The sequence below is a fragment of the Xiphophorus couchianus genome, chromosome 23 (assembly GCF_001444195.1).
Source record: "Xiphophorus couchianus chromosome 23, X_couchianus-1.0, whole genome shotgun sequence".
Lineage (NCBI taxonomy): Eukaryota > Metazoa > Chordata > Actinopteri > Cyprinodontiformes > Poeciliidae > Xiphophorus > Xiphophorus couchianus.
In genome coordinates this window covers 9,345,533-9,355,057 of record NC_040250.1, presented here as the reverse complement: position 1 = coordinate 9,355,057, position 9,525 = coordinate 9,345,533, and positions in this window count along the sequence as shown.

Here is a 9,525-nt window from a genome sequence, read left to right as displayed (position 1 = left end):
GAGGGGTCTTAAAAATCTTTACGTCAAAGTTTAAACATGTAGCGTAACCAACTCAAACATGTCTAATAAATATATATATATGTGTGTGTTTTTTAAGTAGCTTAAAAAGCTATAAAATCTTACGTTTCATAATCTCCATTTTAGGTCCTAAAATTATCTTAACTATAGGTCTTATATAGTTAAGATAATCTTAACTATATAACAGAAGGTCGTATATTACATGTAGTTTCACGGTTGTCAAAATAATCAGTCCTTCAATATATTAAACACAAACAAAATTTCAATCAAAATTAAAATTTTTATTACAAAATTGCATTTCTTTCGGAAGCAGCACTGCAACAGCAGACACTTAGCCCCTCCCCTCAGCCTCACCTGACCAAAACAATCAGCTGCTGGAAGTTTCAAATGCTAACATGGCGAGTACATCCAGAAAGAAAACAATATTTAGTCGCCAGGGGTAACAACAGTGATGTTTTCCATGTCAGGTAGACAAACATGAAAAAAGGGAATGCCAAAAGATGTCACATGCTAGCTATGCTAACGCTATGACCCTGACGTTTGAAAGCATGCCAGACTAAATTGGTCCACATAGGTCACCTCGAGATACAACAAAGAAATGCAGCAATTTACTGTGTGGAATTTTTTTAAACCTTCAGCTGAAAGTAAATTTTAAAAGAAATATAAAGAGACAACATTTACCCTCCTGAAACTTTGAAAAACCCTGTTAAAAAATCTATGTTTTAAATGAGGAATGTGTTTGTGGATTATTTCTGTGTTTCTGCCAAGAAGCAGTCAGGAGGGCTTATTGGCGTTCACTTCCTCTGTCAAAGGCAAGAAGGTCTTTGGAAGGTCTTTTTCAAGTATGACGCTCATTGCTGCAGACTATTTACCCTCGCTTGTGCTTTTATTTATTGCATGGTTTCACACCATAAATTGCCTAATGTCTTATGGGCTATAAATTTCTCTAATGCACTTCTGCGCCCTTTCGTCACACTCACCCAACAAACATATGCATTTGCACATGCAACAGTAAAAAAAAAAGAGTCAAACTTATACACTTTATGTAGAGAGCCAGAACATGGCAGAGATTGCCCTTTGAGGGAATACTTCACAGATTTCATTGGGAGTTGAGCAAAAACGACGCCAGTATGTGTTTGCAAGTAAGACATGATAAAAGCGTCAGCCACAAGAACCCCTCGTGTCCTTTCGTAGGCCTTTGTGAAAGCAGTAAAGCTGTTGTCGCCAATCAATCAGTGAGAGCAGCACAATATTGTTTACTAGAGCGGCTCATTACGCAATGTAGCAGAACATGCTAACTTAATTTGAAGTGAGGTTTATTGAGGCCTGGGCAACGGAGAGCCATTGTCCCGCAGCTCAACTCTGTGCCACGGTGGATCTGGGTTGCTAAATTACAACTAAAGTCGCTGATAAATTGCCTTGTGCTCATCTAACCTACTTACTGCTTTCCAGATAGACAATAATGAAGAATCATTTGATGCTGAAGTGGAGCACACTGAAGTCATTTGCTATCATGCCATCAAGCCCAACTTGTATGCAAAACACACCACAGGCTCACAGTGGTTCTGTTAAAATGGATATGAATATGGAACATGTTGAAACACTTGGATACAAAGGTGGAAAGCTGCAGTTGTACCTTCGATTCGCTATAAAACAAATCAAGGTCAAAATTAATTGCCTTTTGCTCAGACCACTTCTGAAATATTTATATTTGTAAATGGGTTTATGCCAAATAATAAAACTGACAATAAAAATAAGATTTGTGCTCAACAGCAATGTAAAAGGCTTTGTAGTTCATAATTAGCTCAAGCATTTTGAAGCTATTTATAAATGGCAAAACACATGCAATAGGCTGATGATTTAACTCATCTCACACACACACACACACACACACACACACACACACACCCCAACACATCTGTGTAACATGGCACAGACACCGACAGGCTTCCCACTGAGGACGAGGTCACACCAAAGCTCAGCGATCAGACCTCTCAGTGGGGCGCTTTAGGCGTCTTCCCAGCTACCCTACCAGAGGCAGCTCTCTATAGCGAGTCCCCCTCTGGGGAGTAGTCACACTTCTAAAAGACGGAAATTAAGTGGAAAAATGTCTGCTCACTCACTGATGTAATCATCTGTCCTGGATTAACATCTGTTCGCAAACCTAGGTGCCAAGTCCACTTCAACATGTGCCAGTGCCTGGATGCAGCGCCGGGTATGCGTACCTGTGTCTATTTCCAAACACTGTGTACCTTGGCACCAGCTGCAGCAACTTTTCACTCTGACATCCCCCACCCATTCAACATCTGTGTATTTATGGGAACATCTTGGCGGAAGTCATTGAGAGTACCAGTGTTGTGACACCATCTAATTCCGTCTTTCCACTTCAACCACACAGACCTACTTTTGTTTGACTAACTCCACCCGCACAAAAATTCAACATTATTAAATTTTCATATCCCTTAACACCAAATAACTATTTTATTGGAATTTTATATGATTAACATTCACAAACTTGAGCGCAATTGTGAAGTGGAAGTAAAATCTGAAAATGTGGAGTGCATTAGTAATAAGCCTCTGAGATTTAATACTTAGCAGAACCATGTTTTGCAGCTGTGACACCATGGAAGGCTGATACAGTACATCTCCTCCAGCTTTGCACTTTTTCTTTCCTCAGTCTTCTTTGAAAAAAGCTTAAACTCCATCAGATTGGCTGCGGAGTCTTAAAACCTCAACCTTTGGTTCTTTTTTTATCTGTTTTCATTTAAGTTAATGACTCTTGACTTGGAACTTTTTTTTTGGATTAAAAAAAATTTGTAATTTAGGATAAAACAGGAAAACCAGTATTTCAGATGTTTAAAACGAAAAGCTAATCAATAGCTAGCAATACTAACAAATGTGAAATGCTGATATATGTTTTTCAGCCATATCACCAAGTCCTAGTAGAAGCGTCTGGTTACAATTAGACGTTTGGATTGCAAATTGCCATTTGTTCATTAAATACTTAAAATCATATAGGGCTGGACGATAAAAGCGTTCATATCGGTCGATATTAATAACTTTGATTGTTTTTGTTTTGTTGTTTTAAATATTTGAAATACTGCCATTGTATCCACAGCTTTTACTCCATGCCGTTATTTATTTTTAAGCAGTTATGATGAAACTGGTGAAACATTAAAACTGCTGCTGCGCTAGCTACTTAACAGGTTGTTGCTTGGTAACCAAAGAGAGTGAGTGAGTGAGTGAGTGAGTGAGTGAGTGAGTGAGTGAGTTGATGTTACCAGACTTACTCAACTGGCCGTGAAAGATTAAGCAACTGAAGCTTTTTCATCTGCTTACATCCCCCAGAATGCTGTGCGGTTCTGAATCGTATTTATTGATATTGATCACAGTTCTATCTCAATATTAGTTATCAATTTATTGTCCAGCATTAAAATTAACTATTCTTTTTCACCCCTTTCATATTTATGCTGTACTTTGTGTTGCTATCTCATATAAAACCCAACAAAATTAGTGTTTGTGGCTATAATGTGACGACACATAAAAAAGTTGAAAGGTTACGAATAGATTTGCAAGGCAGCGCACACGGCCAGACCCCATTTCTCAAGAAAATATTGAGGCTTGTTTATTGTTTGAGGTATTTTCTGCCCACTCTGCTTTCAGACAAAAATTAATTCGAGACCTAGCAGATTATTTCTTCTCATTCCTGGAAAGCCCCTGGAAAGCTCATAAGCATGCTTCATTTATCTAAATCGTGTGTCAGAGTGAGTGTCATGGTGGGCGTTCACATAGTGGCTTATTCACACCTTAACAGGTCTGTTGTAACATAGCTCAGGTGCCCTGTGTTGTACTGGAGGAGCTGCTTGGTATTCAGCTTGCAAGTCTGGGCTAATCCATTATGCATTGGCATTGTTATACTCGTTTTTATTCCCTCCACCCTCTTATTAGAAGGGCCAACTTTCCCTGCTGCTGCTCTAGGTGTGAGCTAAATGAAGGAGTTGTGGTTATTGACGTGAAATAACCAAAGGATTACACCTTACCTCTGTGTCGCCGTGGAAATGCAATGCAATAAAAGCTCACAGAAATGTATTTGGATGACCCTTGGGTGTACATGCTGGCAAATCCCAGGAACATTAAGTCTGCAGGGAGAAAATTATAATTGAACTATATCATGGAAAGGAGAATCTGCTTCTCTTCTTGTTAACTGGGCCCTAATTATCTTTACTCTTTAGTTATTGGAGCGGAGGGGATAGAGCACTGTCCTCTCTATTAGATCAACTGTCTGGGGACTTTTTTAGCTATAGGTTAATGAACTGCAGAATATCAGGCAGGATGCAATCACAGCTCAGTACCAAGGAATATGGCGTTTGAGAGCATGTGCATCGGACCTGGAGAAAGTCGGCTCACTGGGGAGCACAACACCGTGCTTTCACACACGTATAATTAGCAACAATGCCTTAGTGGTTCTCAATATTTGAAATAATCTAGTCAGGCTGTCACACGAACGGCTGCAGCTGAAGGATATTTTCAAGAACTCTCATTGCTATGCAAGACGTGTCATAAAGAGCTCAGTTAGTCTCAGATTTGTGTAGCCTTTGGCTTGTCAAATGATTGTATAATTGATTAGATTAATACTGATCAGTGCTAATACCGAGCACAGGGCAGACTGGAGTCGCTGTATATCAGATAATTGAATATGGTGACTTAATGTGAATCCACCATCTGAGATGAAATCATTTGTAGAATATTATTAAAGAGACAAAACATCTACACATGTTTTGAAAAAAATATATATTTATTGAGCATCTTAACAGATTTAAATGATTTATCATTTGATAAAGAAATAAATAAAACGAAACGATTCAAAATCTCTACCAACCCTGAATTATTAACGGCAACCTGTGGTGTTTAACCACGTTGCTGTTCTGCAGCAATCCTTCGAAGTCTTCAGCATGCTCCCAGAACGTTCATAGACTCACAATCAGTAAAATTGAACAGTGTGGATACTGGTTAATTTTATGCCCCTTCGTCTCAGATTTAGGAGCATTATGGAGTGGGTGATTATCACCTATGCCATAAGGAGCTCAGCCCACTGAAAAGAAAGAATTGTCCATCCTTAGCTAATGATCACAGAACAAGCACTTAATCTCTGAAACCACTACACTCCACACTCTGCTTCATGGAGCTAAAAAAGGACCAAAAAGCCCGCTCGAGCAGTTCAGAAAGACCCCTCTCTCTTGTTCTATGATCCTTTTCTTCACTTGCAAAATAATGTCTGATGAGAGTGGGAGGTTTCCGTAAATGGTCTTATTCAAATCGTAATATTCCCAGTACTATTCTTCAAATGTATCTGCTGTGTTTCTCCAAACACAGGTGAGTGTGATGTACGGGTTACTGCATTTTTCTGTGCTGTTTTTTATACCTCATTGGTATTTTTTTTTTATGTCAAAGTGCACAAATGTACTTGTGTTTCAAATAACCTCATGTCAAACACGTTCAAGCAGTGTCCAAATCACTGCAATAAAAAGACCAAATATTCTTGTGACGTTTTTGTTGATACTTCCTGTTGTAATACGCTTTTTCCAAAACTACAGTTTTTGTATTATTAATTAATGATTATTTAATAACCTTTAGAGAAGAAGTGGAATATGCCATCAAAACACATAAAATGACATTTGTGCTATTGATAGTATTCCATTTGTATGCACAGCAAAACTAGGTTGAGGTTTATTGTTTTATCTTCCCATTTGTTTTTTCCTTCATGTGGATGACTTCGCACTTCACCACTACTTAACCCAGCAAATCCCTCAAATTGTCCTTTGTGTACAAATATTTTCTTTTATTCAAACTATGCCTGAAGCTTGAAATTTAAAATGTAAGGCAGGTTGTGTCTCCCCAAGAACCATTCTCTAATCTATCACTTTTTGGTTATTGATACCAATTTCTTTATCAATAATTTGTCAGCACATGAGCTTAAAAAGTGGAGCAACATAATCAGCTTGAATAAGAACGCTGATTGATATGGAAGCTCCCCTGCTGCCCCACCTTAGCGAATTATGAAGTAAATGTCACTATTTGGGCTGCATGTGGTAGATGAGTTGATCAGGTTTATTTTGATCAGTAGATCCTCATCAACATCTCATCAGGCCACAGATGCCTGGCCGTTCCGTGGCAGTCATTTGTAATTCTGATAAAGGCTCTGCATAATTTTCTGTGTGGCAGCAGGTTGAGCACTTCTGTTGTTTTCATTCATTTTGCTGATCAGACTGAATCTCTCAGGACCCAAAGCCATCTTATGGCCATCTCCTTTCCAGCTGGTTCGCAGGTGGCTTTGTACACACTGCTCTTATTTGTCTGGCCTCCTTGTTCAATATTAGTCTTCACTCTGCCCACCGAAAGGCCCCCGATATTGTTATGAGACAAGAGTATGGAAGCAAGAGGTGCAAAAAGGCATTTGGCCGGCATTTCCCGCCGTGCCTAAATCCAGCTCTTGGTGCCTGGGCCAAACGGCTTCGTTTCTGTTCGAGTACTCGTGAGGACACTGTTCCAGGTCCCCACCTGAGTCCTGCTCCACGGACGAGCGCGGCAGCCATGCGGGGAAGGGATAAGCGGCAGCAGGACGCTCACGTTTTTTCACACCAAAGAGCAAAGACAGATTTATAGGACTGCAAGGTGTATGAATCCTAATCTTTCACACTTGACCTAACATTGATCAACATATGTCCATCTGACTGCTATACTTCAACACTGAGGCCCTGAATTTAAACCCATTTTGATTTTTAACAAGGTCTTTTCTTATTCTCGCCTGTCTGGTTAATATTGAACATTATTCTGAGACTTTCCATTTTAAATGCCATTGAATGATTTCAGAAGAAAAGTGATACATTCTGCACAATGTACTGAAGTCAAAATATGCAGCCAATGCTTGCTTTTATTACAGGGATCCTACTGGTATGTGTGTCAAATGTAGCTCACTAAGGATTAGAACAAGTTGACCATCTACCAACCCACTCTGACATATTTTTAGCCAGATTTGTGTAGCAAGAGGCTCTTTGTTAGTGACATTTTTAAAATGATTGTTTTTCTGTTGCCTAAACATTCACAGATTGAGCATAATTTTACTCTACTTATTAAAGGTCAACAAGTAAAACTGAAAACTAATTAAAGTCTGTTAAAAAAAAACTCAAGTTATGTTTTCTTTGATAGACAGGCTGTTTAAAGTTTTAATTATTTTCCATAATCATATAAAGTTTAGTCAAGTCCCCCCCTGTTATGCCAGCTTCACTTTAAATGGAGGCCAGTAAGACATGTTTGTTCAAATGCTGCGTCTACACTAGCATGCAGGCAGTCGGGAAGAGGAGAGCAGGAGGACGTACTCCTCTGCCCATTTCTGAAATTCGCTCCACATAATCACCTGCAACAGGATTAGCTCGGGGGCTCGGGGTCTGCCACTCGGTGCTAAATATGTTTGCCAAAAGCTCCAGCTGGTCTTCCCTGGTATTTGGACCAGGCAATCCAAGTCTCCAACTAAAAGATCATGCCATGCCTTAATCTTTTGTTGCAGCATTTTTTCCCCTTCCTACCCATTTAGAAAACAGTGTCCCCTTTCCTTCTTGATCTTGGCCAAACTACAAGCGTTCAGTTAGAATTTATTAATACTTAGTACAAATCGGTCTGCTTTATGCAAATAAAACAAACAGAGCCAGATTAATGGTTAATGCAGCTATACACACCGTCTCCACATGACAGAAGTTGTTTGTCATGCCTTTTGGTTCGAGCACTGTCATCATTTGCTGATTGTGGGCTTCAAAAATGCATTTCTGTGGTTTGTAAATGACTGAGCTTAGCTAGCATGTAGTAAGCAGGCTAGCTAAGAGTTGCAAGCACATCAACCAAAGGGTCCCTGCAAGTTGCAAATGCTGCAGATTTGGGCAAAAAAGAAATGTCAGAGGATCATGTTTTTAGATTAATTATGATTGAAACAGATTTACATTTTAAATGAAAATACAATCATGATTGGTTTTTTTTCTTTTTGGCTGTAAAAAATTATTTTTATCAATATGTAAAACAGCCACTCAAAATGCAACATACTTGAGTCTGGAAAAAGAACATTATTTTAAAATTAATATAACATATCTGGATCTTGTTAAATAAAAATCAAATTTGTTTGCATTTCATATATCAGATCAAACAAGTCTAATGTCAGAAAGCAATAAACTGTGTTAATATAAGGCACTAAAATTACCTGATCTTACCAAACGTCCCTCCTTGATGAAAAACAATATTTGGTTAAGCTTCCATATTTACATCCAGGCGTGGTTATTACTATAAAAAGGATAAAAACCTTTTTTTTGCATGGTCATTCATATTACTAATTAAATGTGACCGCATCTAGACTTCTGCGTGAATGACTTACGACCCCAAAGCATCACACAGAAGTTCATGGCTTATGAAAGCAAAAACTGATACTGTCATCTAAGAATCAATTTTAAAGTTATTCAGCAATGGGAGCTGACAGTATCATCACAAGATCAGAAGAAGATGAAGGAAGCCTTTGTTGAATATTGACTGCAACTTCTGTAGAGAAGTCTGGCTGAATAGTTGTACAACGTAAAAGTTAGATAAAATGAAACATGACCGTTAAGAAACTGGATACGGTAATTCTTTTTATGGAAGTGACAGAAATCAGGTTTGAAAGTGTGAAAAGATCAAAATTACCATTAAAGAGTCAGATATGAGTCGCATATTGGCAATTGGAAAAAGATCAAGTTCAATGTGAATTAGCCAAAGACTTAAATTTTATTTAAATGGATTAGCAAGACCTTATACAAAACAATTGCAGTAGAACTGAAACAATTTTCCTACAAATTCTGATTTCAAAAGACTAATCCTCAGTTACAGGCTAGATGGCAGTTGTTTCTGGTAAGACTAACACAAGATGGAATAAAGTTTAGAGGACAATTACTTTTTCACACAGGGACCTGGATCACTTTGTGTTAAAAGAGCTAAAAACTAAATGTGGACTCAGTTTCTAAAGTACAGAAAAAAACTTTAAACTCAGATAGATTTCCAGGGTTTATCTTGGAAAAACGAGCCCCTCATTGTCCAAGCTAGACTGTTGTTTTATTCAGCCATTCCAAGGACATTTTCCCCCTAAAGATACTACTACTGTACTCACAGAACAGAAAAATCTTATTATAATCAAAAACTCTGACTGTACCTGCTACAGTCAGTCAGCACCAGCGTAATTGAGATTTCAGTCACGAATTGCTGTTCGTGAAGTTTCAACTACGAGCAATTAGTGGAACGTATAGAATTAGTGCCGTGTTTTTGGGTTGAAGCTCTTTTCAGCAAAATCAAGGCATGCTGCTAAGCCCCAGAGGGGGGGCTAAAAATTACCTCTGTTCAGGTTACCTAAGGATATCAAAAAGGTAAATGACAACGCTTTCTTTTTTTTTTTTTTTACTTTGCCTGTTCTTTCTTCTCTTTCTTTCTGTTGCTATTTGA